Raw genomic sequence first — 15,518 nt, 5'->3', positions numbered from 1 at the left:
AGCGCGATCGGCTGTCAACCGAAAGTTTGGAGTTTCGAGCCCTCCCGGGAGTGGTGTGTTGCTTTTTTCTTTGCACTATTAGCTTTGAAGATATGTTCTGATGGTGGTGAAAATGAAGCAGGACTGTCTCCGTGGCGCAATTGGCTAGCGCGATCGGCTATCAACCGGAAGGTTGGAGGTTCGAGCCCACCCGGTGTTGGCGCGGCGCTTTTTTTCTTTGCGCTAATAGCTTTGAAGATATGTTCTGATGGTGTTGAGAGTGGAGCAAGGCTGTCTCTGTGGCGCAATGGGCTAGCGCGATCGGCTGTTAACCGAAAGGTTGGAGTTTCGAGCCCTCCCAGGAGTGGTGTGTTGCTTTTTTTTGTGGTAATAGCTTTGAGGATATGTTCTGATGGTGGTGAGAGTGGAGCAGGACTGTCTCCATGGCGCAATTGGCTAGCGCGATCGGCTGTTAACCGAAAGGTTGGAGTTTCGAGCCCACCCGGTGGTGGTGCGGCGCTTTTTTTCTTTGGGCTGATAACTTTGAAGATATGTTCTGATGGTGGTGAGAGGGGAGCAGGACTGTCTCCGTGGCGCGATTCGCTAGCGCAATCGGCTGTTAACTGAAAGGTTGGAGGTTCGAGCCCACCCGGTGGTGGTGCGGCGCTTTTTTTTCTTTGGGGTGATAGCTCTGAATAAATGTTTTGACGGTGGTGAGTGTGGAGCAGGACTGTCTCCGTGGCGCAATTGGCATGCGCGATCGGCTGTTAACCGAAAGGTTGGAGGTTCGAGCCCACCCGATGATGGTGCGGCGCTTTTTTTCTTTGTGCTGATAGCTTTGAAGATATGTTCTGATGGTGGTGAGAGTGAAGCAGGACTGTTTCCGTGGCGCAATTGGCTGGCGCGATTGGCTGTTAACCGAAAGGTTGGAAGTTCGAGCCCACCCGGTGGTGGTGCGGTGCTTTTTTTCTTTGGGCTGATAGCTTTGAAGATATGTTCTGATGGTGGTGAGAGTGGAGAAGGACTGTCTCCGTGGCGCAATTGGCTTGCGCAATCGGCTGTTAACTGAAAGGTTGGAGGTTCGAGCCCACCCGGTGGTGGTGCGGCGCTTTTTTTTTTCTTTGTGCTGATACCTTTGAAGATATGTTCTGATGGTGGTGAGAGTGGAGCAAGACTGTCCTTGAGGCGCAATGGGCTAGCGCGATCGGCTGTAAACCGAAGGGTTGGAGTTTCGAGCCCTCCCGGGAATGGTGTGTTGCTTTTTTCTTTGCACTAATAGCTTTGAAGATATGTTCTGATGGTGGTGAAAGTGGAGCACGACTGCCTCCGTGGCGCAATTGGCGAGTGCGATCAGCTGTTAACCGAAACGTTGGAGTTTCGAGCCCTCCCGGTGTGGGTGCGGCGCTTTTTTTTTTCTTTGGGGTGATAGCTCTGAATAAATGTTTTGACGGTGGTGAGAGTGTAGCAGGACTGTCTCCGTGGCGCAATTGGCTTGCGCGATCGGCTATTAACCGAAAGGCTGGAGGTTCGAGCCCACCCGGTGGTGGTGCGGCGCTTTTTTTTCTTTGCGCTGATAGCTTTGAAGATATGTTCTGATAGTGGTGAGTGTGGAGCAAGACTGTCCCCGTGGCGCATAGGGCTAGCGCGATGGGCTGTTAACCGAAAGGTTGGAGTTTCGAGCCCTCCCGGGAGTGGTGTGTTGCTTTTTTCTTTGCACTGATAGCTTTGAAGATATGTTCTGGTGGTAGTGAGAGTGGAGCAGAACTGTCTCCGTGGCGCGATTGGCTAGCGCGATCGGCTGTTAACCGAAAGGTTGGAGTTTCGAGCCCACCCGGTGGTGGTGTGGCGCTTTTTTTTTTGGGCTGATAGCTCTGAAGAAATGTTCTGACGGCGGTGAGAGTTGAGCGGGACTGTCTCCGTGGCGCAATTGGCTAGTGCGATCGGCTGTTAACCGAAAGGTTGGAGGTTCGAGCCCACCCGGTGGTGGTGCGGTGCTTTTTTTTTCTTTGGGGCGATAGCTCTGAAGAAATGGTCTGACGGTGGTTAGAGTGGAGCACGACTGTCTCTGTGGCGCAGTGGGCTAGCGCGATCGGCTGTTAATCGAAAGGGTGGAGGTTCGAGCCCACCCGGTGGTGGTGCGGCGAATTTTTTTTCTTTGGGCTGATAGCTCTGAAGAAATGTTCTGACGGTGGTGAGAGTGGAGCAGGACTGTCCCCGTGGCGCCATTGGTTAGCGCGATCGGCTGTTAACCAAAAAGTTGGAGGTTCGAGCCTTCCCGGGTTGGTGTGTGTTGCTTTTTTCTTTGCGCTGATAGCTTTGAAGATATGTTCTGATGGTGGTGAGCGTGGAGCACGATTGTCTCCGTGGCGCAATTGGCTAGCGCGATCGGCCGTTAACCAAAAGGTTGGAGGTTCGAGCCCACCCGGTGGTGTTGGCGCTTTTTATTCTTTCGGCTGATAGCTTGAAAGGTATGTTCTAATGGTGGTGAGAGTGCAGCAGGACTGCCTCCGTGGCGCAATTGGCCAGCGCGATCGGCTGTTAACCCAAAAGTTGGAGGTTCGAGCCCTCCCGGGAGTGGTGTGTTGCTTTTTTCTTTGCGCTGATAGCTTTGAAGATATGTTCTGATGGTGGTAAGAGTGGAGCACGACTGTCTCCGTGGCGCAATTGGCTAGTGCGATCGGCTGTTAACCGAAAGGTTGGAGGTTCGAGCCCACCCGGTGGTGGGGCGGCGCTTTTTTTCTTTGGGCTGATAGCTTTGAAGATATGTTCTGATGGTGGTGAGAAGGGAGCAAGACTGTCTCCGTGGCGCAATGGGCTAGCGCGATCGGCTGTTAACCAAAAGGTTGGAGGTTCGAGCCCACCCGGTGGTGGTGCGGCGCTTTTTTTTCTTTGCGCTGATAGCTTTGAAGATATGTTCTGATGGTGGTGAGAGTGGAGCAAGACTGTGTCCGTGGCGCAATGGACTAGCGCGATCGGCTGTTAACCGAAAGGTTGGAGTTTCGAGCCCTCCCGGTGGTGGTGCGGCGCTTTTTTTTCTTTGGGGTGATAGCTCTGAATAAATGTTTTGACGGTGGTGAGAGTGGAGCAGGACTGTCTCCGTGGCGCAATTGGCTTGCGCGATCGGCTGTTAACCGAAAGGTTGGAGGTTCGAGCCCACCCGGTGATGGTGTGGCGCTTTTTTTTCTTTGTGCTGATAGATTTGAAGATATGTTATGAGGGTGGTGAGAGTGGAGCAGGACTGTCTCCGTGGCGCAATTGGCTAGCGCGATTGACTGTTAACCGAGAGGTTGGAGGTTCGAGCCCACCCGGTGGTGGTGCGGTGCTTTTTTTCTTTGGGTTGATAGCTTTGAAGATATGTTCTGATGGTGGTGACAGTGGAGCAGGACTGTCTCCGTGGCGCAATTGGCTTGCGCGATCGGCTGTTAACCGAAAGTTTGGAGGTTCGAGCCCACCCGGTGGTGGTGCGGCGCTTTTTTTTTGCGCTGATAGCTTTGAAGATATGTTCTGATGGTGGTGAGAGTGGAGCAAGACTGTCCCCGTGGCGCATTGGGCTAGCGCGATCGGCTGTCAACCGAAAGTTTGGAGTTTCGAGCCCTCCCGGGAGTGGTGTGTTGCTTTTTTCTTTGCACTATTAGCTTTGAAGATATGTTCTGATGGTGGTGAAAATGAAGCAGGACTGTCTCCGTGGCGCAATTGGCTAGCGCGATCGGCTGTCAACCGAAAGGTTGGAGGTTCGAGCCCACCCGGTGTTGGCGCGGCGCTTTTTTTCTTTGCGCTAATAGCTTTGAAGATATGTTCTGATGGTGTTGAGAGTGGAGCAAGGCTGTCTCTGTGGCGCAATGGGCTAGCGCGATCGGCTGTTAACCGAAAGGTTGGAGTTTCGAGCCCTCCCAGGAGTGGTGTGTTGCTTTTTTTGTGGTAATAGCTTTGAGGATATGTTCTGATGGTGGTGAGAGTGGAGCAGGACTGTCTCCATGGCGCAATTGGCTAGCGCGATCGGCTGTTAACCGAAAGGTTGGAGTTTCGAGCCCACCCGGTGGTGGTGCGGCGCTTTTTTTTCTTTGTGCTGATAGCTTTGAAGATATGTTCTGATGGTCGAGAGTGGAGCAGGACTGTCTCCGTGGCGCAATTGGCTAGCACGTATGGCTGTTAACCGAAAAGTTGGAGGTTCGAGCCCACCCGGTGGTGGTGCGGTTCTTTTTTTTCTTTGGGCTGATAGCTTTGAATATATGTTCTGATGGTGGTGGGAGTGAAGCAGGACTGTCTCCGTGGCGCAATTGGCTTGCGCGATCGGCTGTTAACCGAAAGGTTGGAGGTTCGAGCCCACCCGGTGGTGGTGCGGCGCTTTTTTTTCTTTGCGCTGATAGCTTTGAAGATATGTTCTGATGGTGGTGGGAGTGGAGCGAACTGTCTCCGTGGCGCAATTGGCTAGCGCGATCGGCTGTTAATTGAAAGGTTGGAGGTTCGAGCCCACCCGGTGGTGGTGCGGCGCTTTTTTTTCTTTGGGGTGATAGCTCTGAATAAATGTTTTGACGGTGGTGAGTGTGGAGCAGGACTGTCTCCTGGGCGCAATTGGCATGAGCGATCGGCTGTTAACCGAAAGGTTGGAGGTTCGAGCCCACCCGATGATGGTGTGGCGCTTTTTTTCTTTGTGCTGATAGCTTTGAAGATATGTTCTGATGGTGGTGAGAGTGAAGCAGGACTGTTTCCGTGGCGCAATTGGCTAGCGCGATTGGCTGTTAACCGAAAGGTTGGAAGTTCGAGCCCACCCGGTGGTGGTGCGGTGCATTTTTCTTTGGGCTGATAGCTTTGAAGATATGTTCTGATGGTGGTGAGAGTGGAGCAGGACTGTCTCCGTGGCGCAATTGGCTTGCGCAATCGGCTGTTAACCGAAAGGTTGGAGGTTCGAGCCCACACGGTGGTGGTGCGGCGCTTTTTTTTTCTTTGTGCTGATAGCTTTGAAGATATGTTCTGATGGTGGTGAGAGTGGAGCAAGACTGTCCTCGTGGCGCAATGGGCTAGCGCGATCGGCTGTAAACCGAAGGTTTGGAGTTTCGAGCCCTCCCGGGAATGGTGTGTTGCTTTTTTCTTTGCACTAATAGCTTTGAAGATATGTTCTGATGGTGGTGAAAGTGGAGCATGACTGCCTCCGTGGCGCAATTGGCGAGTGCGATCAGCTGTTAACCGAAAGGTTGGAGTTTCGAGCCCTCCCGGTGGTGGTGCGGCGCTTTTTTTTTCTTTGGGGTGATAGCTCTGAATAAATGTTTTGACGGTGGTGAGAGTGGAGCAGGACTGTCTCCGTGGCGCAATTGGCTTGCGCGATCGGCTGTTAACCGAAAGGTTGGAGGTTCGAGCACACCCGGTGATGGTGTGGCGCTTTTTTTTCTTTGCGCTTGTAGCTTTGAAGATATGTTCTGATGGTGTTGAGAGTGGAGCAAGACTGTCTCCGTGGCGCAATTTGCTAGCGCGATCGGCTGTTAACCGAAAGGTTGGAGGTTCGAGCCCACCCGGTGGTGGTGCGGCGCTTTTTTTTGTGCTGATAGCTTTGAAGATATGTTCTGATGATGGTGAGAGTGCAGCAAGACTGTCCCCGTGGCGCATTGGGCTAGCGCGATCGGCTGTTAACCGAAAGGTTGGAGTTTCGAGCCCTCCCAGGAGTGGTGTGTTGCTTTTTTTTGTGGTAATAGCTTTGAGGATATGTTCTGATGGTGGTAAAAATGAAGCAGGACTGTCTCCGTGGCGCAATTGGCGGCTAGCGTGATCGGCTGTTAACCGAAAGGTTGGAGGTTCGAGCCCACCCGGTGGTGGCGCGGCGCTTTTTTTCTTTGCGCTAATAGCTTTGAAGATATGTTCTGATGGTGTTGAGAGTGGAGCAAGGCTGTCTCCGTGGCGCAATGGGCTAGCGCGATCGGCTGTTAACCGAAAGGTTGGAGTTTCGAGCCCTCCAAGGAGTGGTGTGTTGCTTTTTTTGTGGTAATAGCTTTGAGGATATGTTCTGATGGTGGTGAGAGTGGAGCAGGACTGTCTCCATGGCTCAATTGGCTAGCGCGATCGGCTGTTAACCGAAAGGTTGGAGTTTCGAGCCCACCCGGTGGGGGTGCGGCGCTTTTTTTTCTTTGTGCTGATAGCTTTGAAGATATGTTCTGATGGTCGAGAGTGGAGCAGGACTGTCTCCGTGGCGCAATTGGCTAGCACGTATGGCTGTTAACCGAAAAGTTGGAGGTTCGAGCCCACCCGGTGGTGGTGCGGTTCTTTTTTTTCTTTGGGCTGATAGCTTTGAATATATGTTCTGATGGTGGTGGGAGTGAAGCAGGACTGTCTCCGTGGCGCAATTGGCTTGCGCGATCGGCTGTTAACCGAAAGGTTGGAGGTTCGAGCCCACCCGGTGGTGGTGCGGCGCTTTTTTTTCTTTGCGCTGATAGCTTTGAAGATATGTTCTGATGGTGGTGAGAGTGGAGCGAACTGTCTCCGTGGCGCAATTGGCTAGCGCGATCGGCTGTTAACTGAAAGGTTGGAGGTTCGAGCCCACCCGGTGGTGGTGCGGCGCTTTTTTTTCTTTGGGGTGATAGCTCTGAATAAATGTTTTGACGGTGGTGAGTGTGGAGCAGGACTGTCTCCTGGGCGCAATTGGCATGAGCGATCGGCTGTTAACCGAAAGGTTGGAGGTTCGAGCCCACCCGATGATGGTGTGGCGCTTTTTTTCTTTGTGCTGATAGCTTTGAAGATATGTTCTGATGGTGGTGAGAGTGAAGCAGGACTGTTTCCGTGGCGCAATTGGCTAGCGCGATTGGCTGTTAACCGAAAGGTTGGAAGTTCGAGCCCACCCGGTGGTGGTGCGGTGCTTTTTTTCTTTGGGCTGATAGCTTTGAAGATATGTTCTGATGGTGGTGAGAGTGGAGCAGGACTGTCTCCGTGGCGCAATTGGCTTGCGCAATCGGCTGTTAACCGAAAGGTTGGAGGTTCGAGCCCACCCGGTGGTGGTGCGGCGCTTTTTTTTTCTTTGTGCTGATAGCTTTGAAGATATGTTCTGATGGTGGTGAGAGTGGAGCAAGACTGTCCTCGTGGCGCAATGGGCTAGCGCGATCGGCTGTAAACCGAAGGTTTGGAGTTTCGAGCCCTCCCGGGAATGGTGTGTTGCTTTTTTCTTTGCACTAATAGCTTTGAAGATATGTTCTGATGGTGGTGAAAGTGGAGCATGACTGCCTCCGTGGCGCAATTGGCGAGTGCGATCAGCTGTTAACCGAAAGGTTGGAGTTTCGAGCCCTCCCGGTGGTGGTGCGGCGCTTTTTTTTTTCTTTGGGGTGATAGCTCTGAATAAATGTTTTGACGGTGGTGAGAGTGGAGCAGGACTGTCTCCGTGGCGCAATTGGCTTGCGCGATCGGCTGTTAACCGAAAGGTTGGAGGTTCGAGCACACCCGGTGATGGTGTGGCGCTTTTTTTTCTTTGCGCTTGTAGCTTTGGAGATATGTTCTGATGGTGTTGAGAGTGGAGCAAGACTGTCTCCGTGGCGCAATTTGCTAGCGCGATCGGCTGTTAACCGAAAGGTTGGAGGTTCGAGCCCACCCGGTGGGGGTGCGGCGCTTTTTTTTTGTGCTGATAGCTTTGAAGATATGTTCTGATGATGGTGAGAGTGCAGCAAGACTGTCCCCGTGGCGCATTGGGCTAGCGCGATCAGCTGTTAACCGAAAGGTTGGAGTTTCGAGCCCTCCCAGGAGTGGTGTGTTGCTTTTTTTTGTGGTAATAGCTTTGAGGATATGTTCTGATGGTGGTAAAAATGAAGCAGGACTGTCTCCGTGGCGCAATTGGCGGCTAGCGCGATCGGCTGTTAACCGAAAGGTTGGAGGTTCGAGCCCACCCGGTGGTGGCGCGGCGCTTTTTTTCTTTGCGCTAATAGCTTTGAAGATATGTTCTGATGGTGTTGAGAGTGGAGCAAGGCTGTCTCCGTGGCGCAATGGGCTAGCGCGATCGGCTGTTAACCGAAAGGTTGGAGTTTCGAGCCCTCCCAAGAGTGGTGTGTTGCTGTTTTTGTGGTAATAGCTTTGAGGATATGTTCTGATGGTGGTGAGAGTGGAGCAGGACTGTCTCCATGGCTCAATTGGCTAGCGCGATCGGCTGTTAACCGAAAGGTTGGAGTTTCGAGCCCACCCGGTGGGGGTGCGGCGCTTTTTTTTCTTTGTGCTGATAGCTTTGAAGATATGTTCTGATGGTCGAGAGTGGAGCAGGACTGTCTCCGTGGCGCAATTGGCTAGCGCGATTGGCTGTTAACCGAAAGGTTGAAGGTTCGAGCCCACCCGGTGGTGGTGCGGCTCTTTTTTTTCTTTGGGCTGATAGCTTTGAATATATGTTCTGATGGTGGTGGGAGTGAAGCAGGACTGTCTCCGTGGCGCAATTGGCTTGCGTGATCGGCTGTTAACCGAAAGGTTGGAGGTTCGAGCCCACCCGGTGGTGGTGCGGCGCTTTTTTTCTTTGCGCTGATAGCTTTGAAGATATGTTCAGATGGTGGTGAGAGTGGAGCGAACTGTCTCCGTGGCGCAATCGGCTAGCGCGATCGGCTGTTAACTGAAAGGTTGGAGGTTCGAGCCCACCCGGTGGTGGTGCGGCCCTTTTTTTTCTTTGTGGTGATAGCTCTGAATAAATGTTTTGACGGTGGTGAGTGTGGAGCAGGACTGTCTTCCTAGCGCAATTGGCTTGCGCGATCGGCTGTTAACCGAAAGGTTGGAGGTTCGAGCCCCCCCGATGATGGTGTGGCGCTTTTTTCTTTGTGCTGATAGCTTTGAAGATATGTTCTGATGGTGGTGAGAGTGAAGCAGGACTGTCTCCGTGGCGCAATTGGCTAGCGCGATTGGCTGTTAACCGAAAGGTTGGAGGTTCGAGCCCACCCGGTGGTGGTGCGGCGCTTTTTTTTCTTTGTGCTGATAGCTTTGAAGATATGTTCTGATGATGGTAAGAGTGGAGCACGACTGCCTCCGTGGCGCAATTGGCGAGTGCGATCAGCTGTTAACCGAAAGGTTGAAAGTTCGAGCCCACCCGGTGGTGGTGCGGCGCTTTTTTTTCTTTGGGCTGATAGCTTTGAAGATATGTTCTGATGGTGGTGAGAGTGGAGCAAGACCGTCCCCGTGGCGCAATGGGCAAGCGCGATCGGCGGTTAACCAAAAGGTTGGAGTTTCGAGCCCACCCGGTGGTGGTGCGGCGCTTTTTTTTCTTTGGGGTGATAGCTCTGAATAAATGTTTTGACGGTGGTGAGAGTGGAGCAGGACTGTCTCCGTGGCGCAATTGGCTTGCGCGATCGGCTGTTAACCGAAAGGTTGGAGGTTCGAGCCCACCCAGTGATGGTGTGGCGCTTTTTTTTCTTTGCGCTTGTAGCTTTGAAGATATGTTCTGATGGTGTTGAGAGTGGAGCAAGACTGTCTCCGTGGCGCAATTTGCTAGCGCGATCGGCTGTTAACCGAAAGGTTGGAGGTTCGAGCCCACCCGGTGGTGGTGCGGCGCTTTTTTTTCTTTGCGCTGATAGCTTTGAAGATATGTTCTGATGGTGGTGAGAGTGGAGCAAGACTGTCCCCGTGGCGCAATGGGCTAGCGCGATCGGCTGTTAACCGAAAGGTTGGAGGTTCGAGCCCACCCGGTGGTGGTGCGGCGCTTTTTTTTCTTTGCGCTGATAGCTTTGAAGATATGTTTTGATGGTGGTGAGAGTGGGGCAAGACTGTCTCCGTGGCGCAATGGGCTAGCGCGATCGGCTATTAACCGAAAGGATGGAGGTTCGAGCCCACCCGGTGGTGGTGCAGCGCTTTTTTTTCTTTGCGCTTATAGCTTTGAAGATATGTTCTGATGATGGTGAGAGTGAAGCAGGACTGTCTCCGTGGCGCAATTGGCTAGCGCGATTGGCTGTTAACCGAAAGGTTGAAGGTTCGAGCCCACCCGGTGGTGGTGCGGCGCTTTTTTTTTCTTTGTGCTGATAGCTTTGAAGATATGTTCTGATGGTGGTAAGAGTGGAGCACGACTGCCTCCGTGGCGCAATTGGCGAGTGCGATCAGCTGTTAACCGAAAGGTTGAAAGTTCGAGCCCACCCGGTGGTGGTGCGGCGCTTTTTTTTCTTTGGGCTGATAGCTTTGAAGATATGTTCTGATGGTGGTGAGAGTGGAGCAAGACCGTCCCCGTGGCGCAATGGGCAAGCGCGATCGGCGGTTAACCAAAAGGTTGGAGTTTCGAGCCCACCCGGTGGTGGTGCGGCGCTTTTTTTTCTTTGGGGTGATAGCTCTGAATAAATGTTTTGACGGTGGTGAGAGTGGAGCAGGACTGTCTCCGTGGCGCAATTGGCTTGCGCGATCGGCTGTTAACCGAAAGGTTGGAGGTTCGAGCCCACCCAGTGATGGTGTGGCGCTTTTTTTTCTTTGCGCTTGTAGCTTTGAAGATATGTTCTGATGGTGTTGAGAGTGGAGCAAGACTGTCTCCGTGGCGCAATTTGCTAGCGCGATCGGCTGTTAACCGAAAGGTTGGAGGTTCGAGCCCACCCGGTGGTGGTGCGGCGCTTTTTTTTCTTTGCGCTGATAGCTTTGAAGATATGTTCTGATGGTGGTGAGAGTGGAGCAGGACTGTCCCCGTGGCGCAATGGGCTAGCGCGATCGGCTGTTAACCGAAAGGTTGGAGGTTCGAGCCCACCCGGTGGTGGTGCGGCGCTTTTTTTTCTTTGCGCTGATAGCTTTGAAGATATGTTCTGATGGTGGTGAGAGTGGAGCAAGACTGTGTCCGTGGCGCAATGGACTAGCGCGATCGGCTGTTAACCGAAAGGTTGGAGTTTCGAGCCCTCCCGGTGGTGGTGCGGCGCTTTTTTTTCTTTGGGGTGATAGCTCTGAATAAATGATTTGACGGTGGTGAGAGTGGAGCAGGACTGTCTCCGTGGCGCAATTGGCTCGCGCGATCGGCTGTTAACCGAAAGGTTGGAGGTTCGAGCCCACCCGGTGATGGTGTGGCGTTTTTTTTTTCTTTGTGCTGATAGATTTGAAGATATGTTATGAGGGTGGTGAGAGTGGAGCAGGACTGTCTCCGTGGCGCAATTGGCTAGCGCGATTGGCTGTTAACCGAGAGGTTGGAGTTTCGAGCCCACCCGGTTGTGGTGCGGTGCTTTTTTTCTTTGGGCTGATAGCTTTGAAGATATGTTCTGATGGTGGTGACAGTGGAGCAGGACTCTCTCCGTGGCGCAATTGGCTTGCGCAATCAGCTGTTAACCGAAAGCTTGGAGGTTCGAGCCCACCCGGTGGTGGTGCGGCGCTTTTTTTTGTGCTGATAGCTTTGAAGATATGTTCTGATGGTGGTGAGAGTGGAGCAAGACTGTCCCCGTGGCGCATTGGGCTAGCGCGATCGGCTGTTAACCGAAAGTTTGGAGTTTCGAGCCCTCCCGGGAGTGGTCTGTTGCTTTTTTCTTTGCACTATTAGCTTTGAAGATATGTTCTGATGGTGGTGAAAATGAAGCAGGACTGTCTCCGTGGCGCAATTGGTGGCTAGCGCGATCGGCTGTTAACCGAAAGGTTGGAGGTTCGAGCCCACCCGGTGGTGGCGCGGCGCTTTTTTTCTTTGCGCTAATAGCTTTGAAGATATGTTCTGATGGTGTTGAGAGTGGAGCAAGGCTGTCTCCGTGGCGCAATGGGCTAGCGCGATCGGCTGTTAACCGAAAGGTTGGAGTTTCGAGCCCACCCAGGAGTGGTGTTTTGCTTTTTTTGTGGTAATAGCTTTGAGGATATGTTCTGATGGTGGTGAGAGTGGAGCAGGACTGTCTCCATGGCGCAATTGGCTAGCGCGATCGGCTGTTGACCGAAAGGTTGGAGTTTCGAGCCCTCCCGGGAGTGGTGTGTTGCTTTTTTCTTTGCGGTAATAGCTTTGAAGATATGTTCTGATGGTGTTGAGAGTGAAGCAGGACTGTCTTCGTGGCGCAATTGGCTAGCGCGATCGGCTGTTAACCGAAAGGTTTGAGGTTCGAGCCCAACCGGTGGTGGTGCGGCGCTTTTTTTTCTTTGGGGTGATAGCTCTGAAGAAATGTTCTGACGGTGGTGAGAGTGGAGCACGACTGTCTCCTCGGGGCAATTGGCTAGCGCGAGCGGCTGTTAACCGAAAGGTTGGAGGTTCGAGCCAACCCGGTGGTGGTGCGGTGCTTTTTTTTCTTTGGGCTGATAGCTTTGAAGTTATGTTCTCATGGTGGTGAGAGGAAGCAGGACTGTCTCCATGGCGCAATTGGCTAGCGCGATCGGCTTTTAACCGAAAGGTTGGAGTTTCGAGCCTACCCGGTGGTGGTGCGGCGCTTTTTTTTCTTTGTGCTGATAGCTTTGAAGATATGTTCTGATGGTGGTGAGAGTGGAGCAGGACTGCCTCCCTGGCGCAATTGGCTAGCGCGATCGGCTGTTAACCGAAAGGTTGGAGGTTCGAGCACACCCGGTGGTGGTGCGGCGCTTTTTTTTCTTTGCGCTGATAGCTTTGAAGATATGTTTTGATGGTGGTGAGAGTGGGGCAAGACTGTCTCCGTGGCGCAATGGGCTAGCGCGATCGGCTATTAACCGAAAGGATGGAGGTTCGAGCCCACCCGGTGGTGGTGCAGCGCTTTTTTTTCTTTGCGCTTATAGCTTTGAAGATATGTTCTGATGATGGTGAGAGTGAAGCAGGACTGTCTCCGTGGCGCAATTGGCTAGCGCGATTGGCTGTTAACCGAAAGGTTGGAGGTTCGAGCCCACCCGGTGGTGGTGCGGCGCTTTTTTTTTCTTTGTGCTGATAGCTTTGAAGATATGTTCTGATGGTGGTAAGAGTGGAGCACGACTGCCTCCGTGGCGCAATTGGCGAGTGCGATCAGCTGTTAACCGAAAGGTTGAAAGTTCGAGCCCACCCGGTGGTGGTGCGGCGCTTTTTTTTCTTTGGGCTGATAGCTTTGAAGATATGTTCTGATGGTGGTGAGAGTGGAGCAAGACCGTCCCCGTGGCGCAATGGGCAAGCGCGATCGGCTGTTAACCAAAAGGTTGGAGTTTCGAGCCCACCCGGTGGTGGTGCGGCGCTTTTTTTTCTTTGGGGTGATAGCTCTGAATAAATGTTTTGACGGTGGTGAGAGTGGAGCAGGACTGTCTCCGTGGCGCAATTGGCTTGCGCGATCGGCTGTTAACCGAAAGGTTGGAGGTTCGAGCCCACCCAGTGATGGTGTGGCGCTTTTTTTTCTTTGCGCTTGTAGCTTTGAAGATATGTTCTGATGGTGTTGAGAGTGGAGCAAGACTGTCTCCGTGGCGCAATTTGCTAGCGCGATCGGCTGTTAACCGAAAGGTTGGAGGTTCGAGCCCACCCGGTGGTGGTGCGGCGCTTTTTTTTCTTTGCGCTGATAGCTTTGAAGATATGTTCTGATGGTGGTGAGAGTGGAGCAAGACTGTCCCCGTGGCGCAATGGGCTAGCGCGATCGGCTGTTAACCGAAAGGTTGGAGGTTCGAGCCCACCCGGTGGTGGTGCGGCGCTTTTTTTTCTTTGCGCTGATAGCTTTGAAGATATGTTCTGATGGTGGTGAGAGTGGAGCAAGACTGTGTCCGTGGCGCAATGGACTAGCGCGATCGGCTGTTAACCGAAAGGTTGGAGTTTCGAGCCCTCCCGGTGGTGGTGCGGCGCTTTTTTTTCTTTTGGGTGATAGCTCTGAATAAATGATTTGACGGTGGTGAGAGTGGAGCAGGACTGTCTCCGTGGCGCAATTGGCTCGCGCGATCGGCTGTTAACCGAAAGGTTGGAGGTTCGAGCCCACCCGGTGATGGTGTGGCGTTTTTTTTTCTTTGTGCTGATAGATTTGAAGATATGTTATGAGGGTGGTGAGAGTGGAGCAGGACTGTCTCCGTGGCGCAATTGGCTAGCGCGATTGGCTGTTAACCGAGAGGTTGGAGTTTCGAGCCCACCCGGTTGTGGTGCGGTGCTTTTTTTCTTTGGGCTGATAGCTTTGAAGATATGTTCTGATGGTGGTGACAGTGGAGCAGGACTCTCTCCGTGGCGCAATTGGCTTGCGCGATCAGCTGTTAACCGAAAGCTTGGAGGTTCGAGCCCACCCGGTGGTGGTGCGGCGCTTTTTTTTGTGCTGATAGCTTTGAAGATATGTTCTGATGGTGGTGAGAGTGGAGCAAGACTGTCCCCGTGGCGCATTGGGCTAGCGCGATCGGCTGTTAACCGAAAGTTTGGAGTTTCGAGCCCTCCCGGGAGTGGTCTGTTGCTTTTTTCTTTGCACTATTAGCTTTGAAGATATGTTCTGATGGTGGTGAAAATGAAGCAGGACTGTCTCCGTGGCGCAATTGGTGGCTAGCGCGATCGGCTGTTAACCGAAAGGTTGTAGGTTCGAGCCCACCCGGTGGTGGCGCGGCGCTTTTTTTCTTTGCGCTAATAGCTTTGAAGATATGTTCTGATGGTGTTGAGAGTGGAGCAAGGCTGTCTCCGTGGCGCAATGGGCTAGCGCGATCGGCTGTTAACCGAAAGGTTGGAGTTTCGAGCCCACCCAGGAGTGGTGTTTTGCTTTTTTTGTGGTAATAGCTTTGAGGATATGTTCTGATGGTGGTGAGAGTGGAGCAGGACTGTCTCCATGGCGCAATTGGCTAGCGCGATCGGCTGTTAACCGAAAGGTTGGAGTTTCGAGCCCACCCGGTGGGGGTGCGGCGCTTTTTTTTCTTTGTGCTGATAGCTTTGAAGATATGTTCTGATGGTCGAGAGTGGAGCAGGACTGTCTCCGTGGCGCAATTGGCTAGCGCGATTGGCTGTTAACCGAAGGGTTGGAGGTTCGAGCCCACCCGGTGGTGGTGCGGTTCTTTTTTTTTCTTTGGGCTGATAGCTTTGAATATATGTTCTGATGGTGGTGGGAGTGAAGCAGGACTGTCTCCGTGGCGCAATTGGCTTGCGCGATCGGCTGTTAACCGAAAGGTTGGAGGTTCGAGCCCACCCGGTGGTGGTGCGGCGCTTTTTTTCTTTGCGCTGATAGCTTTGAAGATATGTTCTGATGGTGGTGAGAGTGGAGCGAACTGTCTCCGTGGCGCAATCGGCTAGCGCGATCGGCTGTTAACTTAAAGGTTGGAGGTTCGAGCCCACCCGGTGGTGGTGCGGCGCTTTTTTTTCTTTGGGGTGATAGCTCTGAATAAATGTTTTGACGGTAGTGAGTGTGGAGCAGGACTGTTTCCGTGGCGCAATTGGCTTGCGCGATCGGCTGTTAACCGAAAGGTTGGAGGTTCGAGCCCACCCGATGATGGTGTGGCGCTTTTTTTCTTTGTGCTGATAGCTTTGAAGATATGTTCTGATGGTGGTGAGAATGAAGCAGGACTGTCTCCGTGGCGCAATTGGCTAGCGCGATTGGCTGTTAACCGAAAGGTTGGAAGTTCGAGCCCACCCGGTGGTGGTGCGGTGCTTTTTTTCTTCGGGCTGATAGCTTTGAAGATATGTTCTGATGGTGGTGAGAGTGGAGCAGGACTGTCTCCATGGCGCAATTGGCTTGCGCAATCGGCTGTTAACCGAAAGGTTGGAGGTTCCAGCCCACCCGGTGGTGGTGCGGCGCTTTTTT

Source organism: Rhipicephalus microplus, unplaced genomic scaffold (genome assembly GCF_043290135.1).
Source record: "Rhipicephalus microplus isolate Deutch F79 unplaced genomic scaffold, USDA_Rmic scaffold_29, whole genome shotgun sequence".
Taxonomy (NCBI): domain Eukaryota; kingdom Metazoa; phylum Arthropoda; class Arachnida; order Ixodida; family Ixodidae; genus Rhipicephalus; species Rhipicephalus microplus.
This window is presented reverse-complemented; position numbering follows the sequence as displayed.